General features: G+C 42.0%; 1 protein-coding gene across 1 annotated transcript in view; it reads right to left on the reverse strand.

Annotated features, from left to right (window-relative positions):
* The window catches only part of ELOVL7 (ELOVL fatty acid elongase 7), a 79,603-nt gene extending 67,780 nt beyond the window's left edge, over window positions 1-11,823 (reverse strand). Inside the window, exon 1 of the mRNA XM_059175062.1 lies at window positions 11,655-11,823. The gene's annotated coding sequence lies outside the window, so the exon portion shown is untranslated. The remainder of the gene's footprint in view (window positions 1-11,654) is intronic.
* Between the last annotated feature and the right edge of the window lie 4,178 nt (window positions 11,824-16,001).

A 16,001-nucleotide genomic window follows, 5' to 3' on the forward strand; every position in this document is an offset into this window, starting at 1 on the left:
TAGCATTAATTAATTTTTAGGTAAGATAATTTTGGTATGAAAGATTCCAGAAGCAACAACTTATACTAATATTTCCCCCCACTATTTATATGGAGAGAAAAATATAGCATAGTTCAGTATTGTCTCAGTGTGAATCTCTCCGGCTATGCCCTACCAAACAATAGGCCAGCATCTGCAAACAGAAATGGCAGGTAACACAAGATAAGAACAATGACTGCCCTATAAAAGGGATCATGGCGAATATTTACAAATGTATTTCTAGGTAAACAAAGAAAGACTTTTCTTCCTAGTGAGTTTTACATGAGATACTTAAATAACTTCCACGGATTCTCCTCTTGGTGGGAGAGGAGAGAGGCAAGAGAGAAAGGCTAGTTCTTCTGGCTTCAGTTACCATTATGAGTTTTAACTACCTGATTTGTGAAATATCTCACAAGTATGAGGCCACGTTGGTTAGGAGTCTCAAGTTCTACAAATGAGCTTGTTCACTTAACCTGCAATGATTATCAAGGAATAGACATGAAGAATTTTCCAGAATCTCAAACAAAGCATTTCCCAACCCAGTTTCCCCAAGACTGATTTGGTCACCACAATCTACCCATGTTTCTAGGCTTGGAACCTTGACCTCCAACTTTCCCTCATCCAGACTTTCTTCACTTTTCCTGCACTGTCTCTGCCATTCTCAGTCCACCGAGGCTTTGTGCAGCTTCAAGGGATCAACCTCCTCCATTGTACAACCTACTTTTCTCTCCACTGACAGTGCGACCAGCCAGCAGTCTGAATTGCCCAACTCAGAACACTCTGACCAGGTCTTTCCTCTTTTCAGAACCCTCTGGCAATATATAATGGAGTTTTGAACCAAGGGGGAATTCCTGATCATAGACTAACTGGACCCCACCCACCACTGGGGTCTTACTCTGATTCCTGATCAAATACCCTCTCGGCTAAGTAGATGTTCTTGCTGTTCCCAAATTCTCTCTGATATACCCTCACAATAAGTGAAACAGATATAAATTATTCAGAGAGTCTCAGGATTTTGCCCTTTTTTCTTTATAAATTATCATGTACCTTTAAGAGCATAAAAATTATTTTTTTTATTGCAAGGTATAATAATTGTAGTAACTTTTTTTAAGACCTTATCTTTGGAAGACATACTGGAATATTTACAGATGAAATAAGATTAGCCATGAGCCTGGGTGATGTGTTCATCCAGTTCATTATATTATTCTCTCTACCCTTATAAATATTGGAAATTTGCTTAATATGAGTTTTCTTTTTTTATTTTATTTTATTTATTTATTTGTCAGAGAGAGAGAGAATGAGAGAGAGAGAGAGCACAGGCAGAATGGCAGGCAGAGTCAGAGGGATAGGCAGGCTCCCTGTGGGCAAGGAGCCTGATGTGGGACTCGATCCCAGGACGCTGGGATCATGACCTGAGCGGAAGGCAGCTGCTCAACCAACTGAGCCACCCAGGCATCCATATGAGTTTTCTTTAAAGGAAGAAATAAAACAGCCATGTTGCAAATGCTTATAAAAATTTTTTTTAAAAGTATACTAGGTGACTCTTACTCTTTACTTAAATAGTTGTCAATTCTTTTCCCTCAAGACAATCTTCAACATTTTAAAAATGACTTTAGAGGCTGCAGAGCAATTTATCAAAATGTTAGCAATGGTAATTTCTGGTTGGTAGGATTCTGGGTGAAGTCTTTTTTTGTTACAAGTTTTGTTGTTGTTGTTGTTATTTTTTGTTAGTTTTCCAATCTAAAATCAGCATATACTATTACCATAGTCAAAAAATAATCTGATTTTTCTGATTATATGAAAGTATGATTTTTTACAGTAGGCACAAAAAAGTCCATATCATATTTCTCTATACTTTCTTTTATATTTGCCATGAAAAATATTAATAAAAAAAGAACATAAACTCCAGTTATTTACAAAATGGCCTGTAGTTTGACAGCAGGATGGAAAGGGTGAATTTTGATCATCATTGGGGATGTGTGTGCTTGAGAAGATAATTCTGGAATCATAAAAAGATTGGTAAGATTATGGATTCATTTTGGCAGGACAGTCTTATTGACTAATATAACTGAGGACTTATAATGGACCCTCTAAGAGCAAACGGTCCAGAGGAATCAGGCATTTCTGGGAATGTGATACATAATATCATATATAATTCTCATTTCAAGCTTGGTTTGGGCAGGGTTCATGCCTGGATACTGATATACAGCTATAGTTTTGTTCTCTCTTGTGCTTTTTTGGTTTTGTTGTTGTTTTGTTTTTAGATGAAGAGGGAGATAGAAGAGATGACAAGTTTCTCTCTATCCTTGAATGAGAAAAATTAGTTCGTGTGTTTTTTACTCTTTTGGCCCCAACATCATTCTCTCCTCCTCCTTCCCCACATCATTTTGCACAGACCTAGCTCTCCTCCTCCTTCCCCACATCACTTTGCACAGACCTAGCTGCCCATTCTTTATGTGAGACCTAGACCATTCTTTATGTGAGAGGCTCTCAAAGACCTTGCTCAGAATCACAACTGAGACTGAGAATCAGTAACAGAAACTGCAAGGTCCTTGGGGGAAGGGACCATATCTCCATTCATTTATTCAATAAATATCAAACAACCTTCTAGGTGCCAAGCACCCTTCTGCATACTAAGGATATAGCAAGATCTCTACTCTCATGCAATCTACTTGTAGGGGAAGATACACAAGTAAACAAACACAAACATAAATAAGACAGGTAGTGGCAAAAGTTCAAAAGAAAATGAAACAGAACACAGTGATAAGACAGGGCAGAGAGCTGCAACAGTACAGGGGTAGTCAGAAAGAGCTAGAACATTTGAGAAGACCTGGAGGGAAAGTGGTCTTGGAGAGGACAGTAAGGGCAAAGACCTGGAGCCAGGAACAAAGTCACTAAGTCAGAGAAACAGAAAGCAGAGCACAAGGAAGAGAGTGATGTTGGATGCCTCAGGGACATGGAAACAGGATCTTGAGGCCTCAGTTAAAGAGCAGGGGTTTTATTCTAGGTCCATCTGGGGAAACCACCAGAGGTTTTTGTTTTTGTTGTTGCAAATTATTTATTTTCCTTTTCTAAACTTATGGTAAAATACTCATAACACAAAATTTACCATCCTAACCATTTTTAAGTGTATTGTTCAGCAGTATTTGATATATTCATATCATTGTGCAAACATATCTCTCGAAGTCCACATCTTACAAAATGGAAACTCTCATTGGAGGCTTTTAAACCAAGTAGTGACAGGATCTTTTAAGCAAAGGAGTGACAGGACTTATGTTTTTTAAAATTAACTTGGGTGCTCAGTAAAGAACTGACTGTAGTGAGACAGAACGCTTAGGAGTCTATTGAAGTAGAGAGATTCAGGATAGGTTTTGTGGAGGTAACTGACACAATTGCTGCAAATTTGGATGTGGGCATAAGATAAAGGCAGAAATGAGGAGAGTGACTTCTATATTCTTACATCTCCAGTGTCCAACCCATAGCAAATAGGCAATGTTTAGTTCAAAAATAAGTAGAGGCCTTTATTCCCAGAGAGTTGGGACAACAGAAATGAAAACTATCATGCATGCAGGAAATGATATCTTCCTTTGAGGGTCCAACTATTTGTACTAATTGCATCCTTGTAACATGGATAAAGCCTACAGAGTTGGGTCACATCGACATTATATGCTTAATTCCACACTCACATTAAAGGCAAATCCTTTTCCATGTACACACTTAAATTTTATTAAGCATTTTACTTATGAAATATATTATTTCATGTCTTTCCTAAATCGATAACTTTTATCCTTTGAGACTCAAGTGCTATAGGGCCATCTTTCTGATCACATGTATACATAAATCTGATGTTTTGGACAGTTATGGACCCTCTGAGTTCCATCCAGAGGCCAGCCTTAGATTAAAAAGCCCTGCTCTACCTCATGTGAGGTATTATTGTCTATCATTATGAGAATCAAGACTTTTTTAGATGGTTTAATCATCTTTGCTAACATAATGTATTTTTCTTCCTTTACATTTCATTTACACTTTACGTGTCCTTTACAAGTCATAGCTCGGGGCTGGGTTTTATAATACATGGGCCTGAGGACATCACTGTGTTGCTTTAAGCTTCAGGTTTTCCACATGTAACACAAGGGGAAACATGACCCTTGCCCCATTCATATTCTATAGTAAGATACATGGAGTAATCAATATTGTTACTTGTAGACAAAGATGGGGTGGGGTGATTCAGGTACTTCAAAATTCAGTAGTAAAGTCATGTTCTGAGTAAGGCTAACAAAGGAAAAATAATAAGGAGGTTAGAAAAGGAGTGGACTCTGATAAGGAGAATTTGTTTCTGGCACCAGTATGACCAACAGGCCTGTGGTCTTGGCTAAATGACTTGGCTTTACTTGGTGTCATTTTCCTCACCTGTCATGGAGGAGGTTGGCCTAAATGATGACGGAGGTCCTTTCCAGGTCACAACACTTTAACATGTTAATAATAATCCACATGTTCATGTCCCACCAAAGGCTCTACCTCTTCACCCCTTAGGTGCAAGGACAATGATGAGGCATAACCCGGTGGGAGTGAAGCAGGAAATGGGAACAATATAACCTTCCCAGTAGGGCTCCTATGAAGATTAAATGAGATAAGGCATATGTAAAATTCATTCTAATGCCTGGCATATAGCAAGTATTCAATTAATACTATTACTCTAAAAATGTACTTTTATATTTTCTATTTTACAAGTTTGGTCTTTTTTCACTCACTTGTAATTCTTCAGAAAATAATCACTATATCTCTAAAATGAGTATTTGAATCTAGAATAAGTTATACCCTGTCTAGTTCAACTGGTCTAGCTTAGTAACACTCAGAAATTTATTAAGTTCAATAGACTCTAGCTAATACTATATTATGGACTTTTTTTTTTTCAATTTTTGTTTTCAGTTTTTACCAAGTCACTTAAAGGAGACAGAAATCAGCCCTAGGATCTATATACTGGTACACATTATTAAAATAAACTTGAATGTTATATGGTTGCTAAAAGCCTACTTAAAAATAAGAAGTATGGGGGCGCCTGGGTGGCTCAGTGGGTTAAGCTGCTGCCTTCGGCTCGGGGCATGATCTCAGGGTCCTGGGATCGAGTCCCACGTTGGGCTCTCTGCTCAGCGGGGAGCCTGCTTCCTCCTCTCTCTCTCTCTGCCTGCCTCTCTGCCTACTTGTGATGTCTCTCTGTCAAATAAATAAATAAGCTTTAAAAAAAAAATAAGAAATATGGGTTATGTGCCATTAGCATGATATGTTAAGCAAAGAAAAAAAGTCTCCATGTGCCCTGCTTTTCATACTCCCAGTGCCAAAGTTGTCCTTTGTTAATGTAGGCCCTTAAAAGAGAGGCAAAGGTTGTGACTATTCACTACGCTATGGCATCAACTATTAGAGTCCGACTAACAGCAGCAGCAATTTTGACTGGTTCTAATTGGTTAATAAAAAAAATTGTTTGGGGCCTGACCATCTGATTCTTGGTTTCAGCTCAGGTCATGATCTCAGGGTTGTGGGAAAGAACCCTACGTCAGGCTCCATGCTCAGCAGGGAGTCTGCTTAGGATTCTCTCTCCCTTTCCCACCAGGCATGCACTCTCTCTCTCAAATAAACCAATTTTTAATTAAAAATAAAAATTTTTGAAGAATCAAAAAGTTGTGTATACCCATAAATGTTTACTTTACCTTAAGATACATAAATATGCATTAATTCCCCAATTTCCCAAAGTAATTCCAACATTTTTCTCAAAGAATTCTTCCCCCCAATTTTTCTTACAGAAAACACAGTCAGAATTTATCTTCCACAATTTCCAGTTTTAATTTTCTAAGTGGACTAAAACCTAAAAAACAAAAACAAAACAATAAACTTGTAAAGCAAGGTCACGATATTTTCTTTCTAATGTTTATAATTTTCTCTCTAATCTTTTACAGTTTTCCTGCCCGCTTTTTTGTTGCTCACTTTTATGGACTCTTTCTAAAGAATTCAATATTCCTTTCACAGAAACAATACTCTTTCCTCTTGCACTGGCATCTCATAGACTGACACAACCATTACTGGTATTTTAATGATCTCATCACAATAACAAGTGTAACTGGCACCAACAGGTTTATGATAAATACAACAGACTGCTGCTGAGCCAGTAACCCAGCAGCTGGATCAGGGAACAAGCTACCAGCAGCCTGTGTTCACCAGACCTGGCCACACACAGACTGTGTGAAGGGGAAATGAAGAGTATAGGCTCAGCTCGCTGGGTCAACCTGTCAGATGTCAAGACAACTGTTTTGCATTAGGATAAACCATATGCAATTGACAACATCTTACTGTTTTTTACCTAGAGAAATGGCAAGTGCCTATGCCCAACCTAGAATTTTTTAAGAAACATGAGCTACATTCAATGTTAAGTATTATCTACTACCTATTTATTTTTCTCCCTTTGAACAATGAATAGTACTTCCTGCAACATTATTTTTTTTTAAATTCCACTCTCCATTTACACAGGAACTCACTCTAAACTACTGAATAATCGGTATCTGGACTCTGGTTTCCTAGGAATGTCACTTCTACCTCCTTCCTTTAATTTCCTTTAAGTTAACGTCACACCTGTTAGAATTTCAGAGGCTGAACGTTTAAGCAGGTGCCTTCTGGTTGAGTGAAGGAAAAACAGCAGAGGAATTAAAATGTGAGGTCAATACTAGTTTGTTTATTTGCTTGCTTCTGAGATGCAAATCTTTTTAACCCAAAGAAGCTAACACTGCACTGTCTGCTCTGAGAAGTCAGGAAAAAGATAAGAAGGGGAGTGGGTAGATGACTTATCCTGGACAGACACAGGATAAGTCATCCTTAAATATGAGCACCCTTTACTGTCCTCATTCTGTCTCTGTTCTATCATTTGATTGTAATAAACAAACATCACAAATGTGCTATTAAGACAAAACCCAGAAATATGGGACAGGAAAGAGAAGCGGCTATATTTACATGAGGAACTTACTAGCCAACCCTCTTTTTCTAGTTCTCCCATTTCTACCACTGACCCTAAAAAAATCTAAATCAGGTTTATCTTTAGGGTTGCCCTTATGCCCTCACCAAACTACCATCCGATATCAGAACCCCCATGGGTCCTATATCCTCTAAATTTTCAACCCACAGAGTTAGTATGCAGAGTGGGAAACGCCTATACATTGTAGTTTCACCTGGGTTCAGATCCTGACCACATACTTCCAACAGTGTATCCTGAGCACCCTGTCTGCTTTCTTTCTTTTTTTTTTTTTTTTTAAGATTTTATTTATTTATTTGACAGAGAGAGAGATCACAATTAGGCAGAGAGGCAGGCAGAGAGAGAGAGAGAGAGAGAGAGAGAGAGAGAGAAAAGCAGGCTCCCTGCCGAGCAGAGAGCCCGATGCGGTACTCGATCCCAGGACCCTGAGATCATGACCTGAGCCGAAGGCAGCGGCTTAACCCACTGAGCCACCCAGGCGCCCCCCTGTCTGCTTTCTTGACCTGAGCACCTTTCTTCACTCTTCCGCACCCACATGTACTACGAGAATCATGGTACAGACCTTGCCAGGCTCAGTGGATTCATGAGAAAACGCATGTAAAATGCCTCGTTGCCACTATCATGAGACCTAAAAGATACCAAATTTTTCAGCAATAGAAGACTGAAAACTTAAAGGCAATCTTGAGCATTTCATAAACATGTGGCACAAGGACCGCCATAAAAGCTTATTTTCTGTTTCAAAATTATTATGCCAACAGAGCATAATCAGTATATCGAACATAAACACTAAAGTGGTTGTCCTTCCCAAAGAGAAACAAACTATGAGCTGGCTATCAGGTAGAGAAGAGAGATCGAGAGAGCACGCCTACACCTGGAAGAGGAGAGGTTTCAGAAAAGTGAAGATAAAAATGTCAGAGGGATGCTTTTAAAATTCAAATGTGAAGGGGCACCTGGGTAGCTCAGTCGTTAAGCAGCTGCCTTAGATCTGGGATAGAGCCCTGCATCGGATTCCCTGCTCAGGGGGAAGACTGCTTCTCCCTCACCCACTCCTGCTGCTTTCGTTCCCTTTCTTGCTGTGTCTCTGTCAATTAGATAAAGTTTTGAAAAAAAAAAATCAAAAGTGAACAGTCCTTTCACTTTCTTGCCTGTCTTCAATGGCGGCCCACAGATTTTAGGAGGCAGTGGCTTAACCCACTGAGCCACCCAGGCGCCCCGACTACTTCTATCATTAACCAAACAATAATTTTACTTCCCAATGTAGTAATATGTGCTTTCAATACATTTATAGAAGGAATAACTGGAAATCTCAATTTTTTAGAAGATGAGTCTTTAAAAATGCTAAATTTGCATTCATTTTCAATTTCTTCATAAACTGTGAGTGGTCCAAATTGAATGAGTGACAGAAATACATCGAGGATATACTCCTCTCTCAAAATGTATTTCTGGCAGGCTTCTTTCCACGCTATATGATGTGTTAGATTAAAATTCAAGATTAGTTCTCAATTTAACATGTAAATATACATACAAAGTCTCCAAAATTATTTGTTTGGTAAATAGCATTCTTCTATATCCTAAAACTGATGTTTGCATACATAGCACACCAAGGAGAATAATTAAACAAATTAGGAAAAGTCCTATTTCTTCCACTTAATTACAAATTATTTGAGGACAGGGATTTTCTTTTACATACATTCCAATGTCTGACATAAACAAACCCTGATTCATAAAGTGATGTAACTGCAAAGGTAAGTATTACTCTAACTGGTTTTGTATAATTGTTGCTGTTACACCTGTTAAACAGTAGAGGATTAGTTTACAAAATCACATTTACAACTGTTGGAATACAATACAAACAGTGGGAGTTTTGGAAATGAGATTTGGAAATCAGATGGAAACATTAAATAATAGTTAGAAAAAATGGAGACAAAGGCAAAACTGTAAAACATCCACTGTGGTAGAATTACGTTCAGTGAGTCAAAATTCTCTTTGGTTCCCTAGTCTCACTCTAGGTACCTCCTTGATTTCCTTTTCTTCTCACTTCAAACCTCTGCAAACCTCCTGACACTCCTCTTGGGACTAGTTCAGGCTCACATGACCTTTACAGAGCTCTTGGGAAAAGGTTTCTATTAGGCATGTCTGTAGTCTCATCCAGCTATCATCACATCTCCTGCCAGAAGAAGACAGTCATTCTACTGTTAAATATGTCTACTGGAGTTATCTCTTCATTTATGTTTTATGGATTTTTATGTATGTGTTATATTTTGCAACAAAAGATGGCTTCTCTTAGTAAGTTACTATGGTTGGTCTCATGTCTTGTTTTGCTAAGGTAGGATTAGGATTCATAATTATCCACCGTTATGGTCCTACAGCTACATAACTAACTGTAATGCTTAGCCAGGATAACTGGATTCCTCTCTGCAGAAACGAAGCCAGCAGAGCTTTTCTCCTCTTCCACAATGTCTGCCAGCTCCTCCATGTCTACCAATGCTAACTCCTTAACACCCTTAAAACCCAGCTTAAATTTTTCAAAAAAGTTTCTACCATCATCAAGTGCACCTGTGCACTACTTTAATTCATATTGCATCATATCCTGCAAACATTTACCAAGCGACTACTACACGTAAGGCCTGAAGATGTAATGTCCTACACTGTTTGCAATATTTCCATGGACATGGAACATTTACAAGAGAAGATACCCAACAGGAGAAAGTGACAAATGATAGGTGATAAATGAGTGTTCAGAGGTAGGGAACAGGGAGACAGGGGAAGAAGAATCATAGTGGGGTAAGGCTCAATGAAAGCTGGAAGAAGAGACAAGGTAGAAGTTGAAGAGATACCATGATTCAGAGTGAGGTGACAGGAGACAGGACAGCTGAGTTTTGTACCTGAGTGACTAGGACAATGACAGGCCCCCGGACATAAAAGATGTTAGCTAGAAATGCTTTGAGGCCAAAGAGGGCAAGTCCACGAGGAATATTACAATATAAACTGACAGATGCTACTCTAAAACTGAGTAAGACACAGGAAAAGCACAGAATCTTAACTCATATAACTAGAGGAAATCTCCAAAAATAATTGATAAATTTTTAAAAAAGAACCTAAACTAGTACAAAACCACACAAGCAGGATCTGAGAATGGGAACCTGGTCAGTGATGCTTCAAAGCACTCAGGTCAAGACTGGGGGAAATAAGGAGGAAGCAAAGAACGCTAGGTGAGGCAGCATCTATAAGGTTGGGCTGGAGGCCTGAGTTGAATCCCCTCTTGCTACTTGTGTGATCTGGGGCAAGTTAGGAGGTATCACAATCCTTCAACCCCACAGGATCGCTGCGAGGATTAGGAGTTACTTTAAGTTCTTAGAACAGTGCCCATCCCATAAACACTAAATAAATGCCTGCTGTTGAGAGGAAAAGATTTTTCTAGTCCTCGGTGACCTTGGGGAGAACAATTTCTGGCCAGCAGTAGGAGCAGAAACTACAAAGTAAGGGCATTATTAGTAAGCAGCTGAGCAGTAAGAAGGCAGAGGCAATCACAGAATATGCATGATTCTTTCACAGCCGTTGAACCATAAATGGGAAACTGTGAAACAAAAAGTAACCTGTGAGAATCGGGTTAAGTAAAAACGCTTTCTGAGGGGACAGCTCTGCAAGAGGGGAAAGGCTTGGCTCGCCAAAACTATTCTTTAGTCAGAGTGGGACGTGTTTCCCCAGCCCCACAGGGAGCTGGACGGGGGAGAGACCGGATCCTTCCTGTCCCGGATCCCCAAGGGAGCTCGAAGGAGCGCTCGCTGCGCATCCGGTAAGTTTGAATCAGCGCTGACTGATTAGGGGGGAAAGGCCAGTTTCCTAACCAACGACAGCTTGTAAGATGAAACAGGCGTTCCCGTCTCCATCTCCAGCACGACCCGTTCTACGGCTCAGTCCTCTTCACCCTCCTCAGCCAGGGGCAGTCGCCGGAACGCAGTGTAGCTCAGGGAGCCAAAGAGGCAGCGCCACGCTGCGAGAGCAGCCCCCCAAGTTCATCCCGGCCTCGAGGACACAAAAGCGCCCCAAAAGGAAAGGAAACAGAAAGAAAGGCACACGGGAAATTGGGGGAGTTGCCGAGGCGGGTGGGTGGTGGCTAGCGAAGTCAAGATCCCGGAGCTGGGAAAGTGACCTCGGTGGCCAAGGTCGAGCAGGTCCTTCTCCCAGTCCCACCAGCGAGCCCTCCCGCCCGGAGGAGCAGGGTCCCCACCCCGCCGGAGCCCTCCGGGTGGCTCAAAGCCCCAGGGCGGCCCGGGAGCACCGGCCCTTTGGGAGGCAAGGGCGGCGGGGGGCTCCCAGGGAGCGCACAGGTGAGCGCGGCGTCCCGCCCTCCCGCCGGCAGGGCCTTCGCCCTCCGCACCCACAGGCCGTGGTGCCAGAACTTCCGAAGCGCCTCACCACAGCTCACGGAGGGCCTGGCCCGGCTCCCCGGTCTCCCGCACCCGGATCCCGCTGCCCGCTGCCCGCGCGCCGTACCCAGGTCCCTCCATCTGACCGCTCCGAACCCCTGCCGACCGAGGTCTCGCTCCCTTCCCCCATCGCTTCTCTGCGCCCCGGAAAAGTTTGGCCCCAGCTCACGGGCTTGGAGTCCCGCACTCACCCGCGACGAGAGGAGCCGAAGCGGCCGACACGCGGGAGCACAGGGCGGCGGCGGGCAGCGGCGCGAACGCAGAGCTCCTCACAGCGGCCCCTGCTGCCCCTGCCGCCGACTGAGCTGTAAAAGGGGAGGAGGCCGCCGCCGTGTCACCTGCCCGCTCTCCCACCCCGCCGCGTGACGCGGCGCAGCACCGCCCCCGCCCGCCGCCAGGTACCCGCGAGGGGCGGGAGGGAGGAGCCAGCCGCTCGCCCGGGAGCGAGCGTCCCACCTCCGCGCGCCTCCGCGCCCCGACCCCTGGAGCGTGGCCCGCTGCGAGGGACTGCGGGCCCCTTTAGGGAATCTGGGTTCTGACCTTTGGACTGTTACATTTCTCTCTGGTCACCCCTGACCATCACCTGAGGTTATATGGAGGCGTAACGTAAATAGTGAGAAAGTTGTCGTCATGCATGACTCAGGAATGAATTGTAGAAAAATGCGAAATGAGGAAAACCTGGCCGAGGTGAGGCTGGAGTGGAGAGGGGAAAAAAGGGGCGCGGGGTAGGGGGGGGAGTCCCTGCTTCTGATAAAGGTTTTCGGAGGGTTAACTCATATCTAAAATGGAGGTCAGACCCAACCAAGGAGAGAAGCCCAATTTGGATCAGCTCCATCCCTGCTTAGTAAGAAACTGGACAAAATTTTCTGCAAATACTTGGGGGGGGGGGTTAGAACAGTGAAAACAAAAAATCTAAGTTAACTTTTTTCTTTAGTCACACTAGATGCTGCAGAGAACAAAGTCTAACGAACTGGTTTCTCTTTATCTGCTACTGTGGGCTTGGGGAGTGGAGCGAGGATGAATGTCAGGTATGTGCATCCATTATTTTTTAACTTACCTGGCCTTGTGTCTAGTTATTATCCTCTTAACCTCTGTTAAATTTGGGGATCATGGCACCAATAGCTGGGAAGCAAAATGGGAGTCTGAAGAAGCTAGCGCTTAGGAAGCAAAACCAAGAACTGGAATTATCTTCTAAAAACTTGAAAAATAACCTGGCAGTTTGCAGTTCTGACGCAGGCTCCTCACAAGCTCCTCTGGGTTTGTGCTCTAAGTTTCAAGCAGGGAATCCTGACAAAGGATCCAGACGACCGGGTGTGGTGTATAGGAAGAACGTTCCGTGGGCCAAAAGAGTATTTTCTGCACATACACAGTTTGCTTCCTCACCTGACCCTATTGCATTGAACAAGAGACTTTAAATGTTTTGTGTATGACGTTGAGAGCCTACATAGTAGCTATTGAAAGGAATGCAAAACACATGAAAGTTCAAGTTTAAGAGAATGTTGAAGTCAAGGAAACTGAAGATTTCCCCCTCCTTTTAGGTAAACTCTGCTTTCATAATAAAAACATTTAAAAAGGGGCACCAGGGTGGCTCAGTGGGTTAAAGCCTCTGCCTTCCGCTCTTGTCATGGTTCCAGGGTCCCGGGGTTCCCAGGTCCTGGGATCGAGCCCTGCGTCCTGCTCTCTATTCAGCTGGGAGCCTGCTTCCCTTCCTCTCTCTCTGCCTGCCTCTCTGCCTACCTGTGATCTGTCAAATAAATAAATAAAATCTTTAATAAATAAATAAATAAATAATAATTTAGTAGATTTGGGAGATCCTTTGTGACTTGGAGACATTTACTTAATTGTATTTCCCTTTGAGTCTATCTCTCTAATCCATCTCTAAATATCTACGTATACTGGGACACCTGCCTTCGGCTCAGGTCATGATCCCGGACTCCCAGCATCGAGTGCCGGCATCTTTTTTAAAAAATCTACGTATACTGATGAAATTTCAAATATGTAGAATTTCAGATGGCTTCTTTCACTTAATAAATGTTTATTAAGTACTGCCATATTCCAAGCCCTTAAGATTCAACAGACAAGAAACAGATGAAAAAAAATCTTCTTCTAGAATGTACAGTCATTCTAATTGGAGAGCATAGATGAATAAATAAAATATGTGGTGTTTATGTTGTGGTAACTGCTATGAAGAAATTAAAGAGAGGAAAGGGGATAGGGAAGTTGGAGATAGGGAGGTGCAATGTTAAAGTGACTAGTGAAGACCTCAATGGAAGGAGGCATTTGGGCCAAAATATTAAGGTGAAGTGGCAAACCTGTGTGTCCAACTGGGTTACAGCTTCTAGTTGGTGGAATATCAAAGCTAAAGGCCCTTCAGGCATCAGTATGCCTGGGATAGTCATGTTCATAGAACAGCAAGGAAGCCAGAGTGGTTGCATTGGGGTTAAGTGAAGACATTAGCAATTGATGAGATCAAAGAGTTAAGGGAAGTATTTTTTAGTATAGAAGTGACAATATGACTCAAATTTTAAGAAGAAATGCCCACAGTGGAAGGGTGAGAATGAGTAATTGCTAAACAATAAACCCAGCTTTTATTATAGCAAGGGAAGAAAGTATTTCAAGGTGGAGGAAGTGATTATCTGTGTCAGCTTCTGTAAACTGAGGATCAGAAATTAACTATTGATTTAGCAATATGGAAACCATTGGTTGACCCTGGCAAGAAGAGGTTTGGAGGAGTTGAAGGAATAAAAATCTCATCTGAGGGGCGCCTGGGTGGCTCAGTGGGTTAAAGCCTCTGCCTTCTGCTCAGGTCATGATCTCAGGGTCCTGGGATAGAGCCCTGCATCAGGCTCTCTGCTCAGCGGGGTGCCTGCTTCCCTCCCCGCTCTGCCTACCCTACTCTGCTCAGTAGGGTACCTGCTCCCCCCCACCTGCCTCTCTGCCTACCTGCGATCTCTCTGTGTCAAATAAATAAATAAAATCTTTTTAAAAAATCTCATTTGAATGAGTTTCATGAGTAACTGGGAAGACAGAAAAGCTGAGAGAATTCTAAGACTTTTGTAATGTAAAGGAGCAAAGAAATGTGGTTATGGCAGAAAGGGGAACTGAATCTAGAGAGATTTTGGTGGGGTTTTTGTTGTTGTTGTTGTTAAAGATAGTGACATTTACAGTATGTTTGTATACTTCAGAAAACAATAAAGAAGCAAAAACTTGTAAGGTTAGAAAGAAGACAACTCCTGTAGTAATGTCCTGGAGTATATGAGAGGGGTGGAATTTGGTACACAAATTTCAGAATTTCACTTTATATCTGAACATGCACATTCACCCCTAGGTAACAGGGGAAAGGCAGAGTTATGGGCATGTGTTGGGCTAAGTAGGAGCTTATGTTAATAGATTATCTTACCAAGTTCCCCAGAGGCAGACCTGAGAGAGACAGTTGTGTAAGAGTTGATTTATTGAGTCCATTAAGGAATCCAAAGGGATCTGGGTGAAACTGACATTGTCCATTATGCAAATAATAGTATTTTCCAAATTTGCCTTTTTTAAAAAAGATTTTTTTACTAGAGGGAGAGAGAGCTTGAGGTGGGAGAAGGTCAGAGGGAGAAGCAGACTCCCCATGAGCTGGGAGCCCGATGCAGGACTCGATCCCAGAACCCCAGGATCATGACCTGAGCCAAAGGCAGTTGCTTAACCAACTGAGCCACCCAGGTGCCAAATTTGCCTTTTTATAAAGAAATAAAATGCATTGTTAAAACTACCCTAACTCCTCTCTTCTTCTCAAAGGTATCCTGAAGTAGCTATGTATCTTTTCCATGCATGTGTTTCTTATTTTATTACATATATATCTAAATATATAATTTTACATATGGTTACATTTTATGTAAATACTATCATACTGTGTATTCTTCTGCAAATGTGTTCTCTTGTCACCACTGTTTTTGAGGATTTATTAATGTTGATAAATATAGTTCTTGTTCATTCATTTTATTACACTATAGTATTTTATTGTATAAATAAAAACCATTTATCCATTTGCCTGCTAATGAATTTTAACTTCCTATTTTTCCCTTTTGAAGACAATGTTGCAATGAATATATGAGTAAACAGTTGCTTGTACACATGTAGGAAAATTTCTGGGGTTTACACTCAGAAATGGAATTGCTGGTCATAGAATAGATAATTCTCTTCTAAGGACATTTGGTATTTTTTGCTGCCCTGAATCTGAACCCTCTTCCTATATTTGAGGATGTTCCTATTAAAAGACTTCATAGGAGGCAGAGCTTACCTCCCATTATAGAAGCTGAAGTGTGTGATACCTCGCCAGCCCCTTGGGCAGCTAGAGCACAGGACTGAGACCAAAGCAGGGCCAATCAGATACCCACCCACCCCCGCCACATACACACACACACACACACACACACACACACACACTCCCTTTCCCCCACTTAGGATGCTGACACTGAATCTAGTGACAGAAGAAATTGTGCTTGCTAGACGCATGGATGGCTCCCCAGACTGGTTCACTGGCATAAATTAGCTCC

Source organism: Mustela lutreola, chromosome 5 (assembly GCF_030435805.1).
Source record: "Mustela lutreola isolate mMusLut2 chromosome 5, mMusLut2.pri, whole genome shotgun sequence".
Lineage (NCBI taxonomy): Eukaryota > Metazoa > Chordata > Mammalia > Carnivora > Mustelidae > Mustela > Mustela lutreola.